General features: G+C 43.0%; 1 protein-coding gene across 1 annotated transcript in view; it reads left to right on the forward strand.

Annotated features, from left to right (window-relative positions):
* LOC119316914 (cytochrome b-c1 complex subunit Rieske, mitochondrial-like) overlaps positions 1-1622 on the forward strand; it is a 7359-nt gene that overhangs the window by 4151 nt on the left and 1586 nt on the right. The window lies entirely within an intron of this gene.

Genomic DNA, 1622 nt, shown 5'->3' on the forward strand with positions numbered 1-1622 from the left:
AAACATTGGCAGTGAAGAGTTGGAACGGAGGATTCATCCACAAGTGAGATGTAATAGCTGCGGTGCAAGATGGTTCCTTTTAAGGAGAATGATATCTCGGATCTCGGATCTATTGCTACACAACCTGAAACGAGAAGAGTGGAGAGATGGATCTGACCCTATACTCGTATGCCGGGTGGAGAGCAGCGTCGAGATTGTCATCGAAGATGAGCTGGAGGTGATGTGGACGTGGAGGCCACACCAGATATGATCTTGGAAGTCCAGCCCCATGGAGTCCCTGCACCCCAGCATGGTGCGGAGTGCGACGGCTGTGGCATTGAGGTAGCGTCGGGGTTCATTGTCGTGAGATCCGTCCAAGGCAGAGGTGACCGGTGAGCTTTTGGTAGTGGAAGACATGTTTGAGGGGTTGGGGGCATTGGTGGTGACTGTCGGAGCCAAGTCGAGAGCTATGGTGGGAGAGTCGTGTGTGGTGATTCCTGGGGGACGGCATGGGCTACGGGTGTGGGCCTAGGGCTGGAGCTGGCCGCCGGGAGTTTGGCGGCAATCGATGGCGGATGGCTGGGAGGGGGAAGAGAGAGCCATCCGCCCTGTCTGGCCACTGTTTTAGCTGCTGGATTGGATGGTTGTAGTTGCATGTTTTTTACTATGTAGATTATTGAAGTTATGGTTTTGATTATGGTGGTTTCTTGTTTATTCCTGAACAGTTTTGGCTGATGGTTTTCATTATTATGGGCTTATGTCCGGTTTGTTCTAATTGGTCTAATATGTTATGCTTCATCCACTAGCCAACTCAACCAAAAGTCCGAACTGATGCTTCATGCACTAGCCAACGCAACCAAAAGTCCAAACTAGTGGAAAGGGCTAGGCAATCTGCATATACACTTCAACACCCATCTTTGGGATGTCTCTGTAGTACCCTACTTTGCATACACATCTTGTATCAACATTGTTCAGAAATTTCCTGTGATCATATGCATCAATACCAGTGTGATGGTTCTTGTAGGAATTTTCTGTCCCCTTTCTGTTTCCCTAAAGGAAAAGGACAGGCAGATTTATGTTTTGGATGTTTATTTGTTCCCCTCCAATATTAGCTAGCAAGTATTTCGCAAACCATAGAATACCTGTTAATTTGTTTAGAAACAGCTATTATCTGGGCTCCATCATTAGATAACTTAGTTTATGTAATGAAATTGATAATTCTAACAAGAATTTAATGTTTATTCATTCTGTCCTTTGATACGCAATGAGACAGTTATCATTACTTATGTTATTTAAATATAAGTGACGTTGGCGGCTTAATTTCTTATAATGAATGAACTCCTTAGTTCATGTTGCCTGAATAACTGGATATGGTCTAAGCTCTTTAAAGTAACCATTTATTAGAATGAGCTTTTTGTAATATGTACTCGTCATGCTGAAACAACTTCTGTCTCAACCTTCCCACGTACATATCAACTATCTGTGAGATATTCCTCAAAGTTACAATCTGTGTTCTCATATTTTACATTCCTTATAAGTAGTATCATTTATTCTACTTTGTATGTTGCTGTTAAATTCTGACAAGTTGCAGTTGTGTTTCAATGTACTACATCGGATAAAGAAAATCAGTGTAGAAGGCATGC

Source organism: Triticum dicoccoides, chromosome 6A (assembly GCF_002162155.2).
Source record: "Triticum dicoccoides isolate Atlit2015 ecotype Zavitan chromosome 6A, WEW_v2.0, whole genome shotgun sequence".
Taxonomy (NCBI): Eukaryota; Viridiplantae; Streptophyta; class Magnoliopsida; order Poales; family Poaceae; genus Triticum; species Triticum dicoccoides.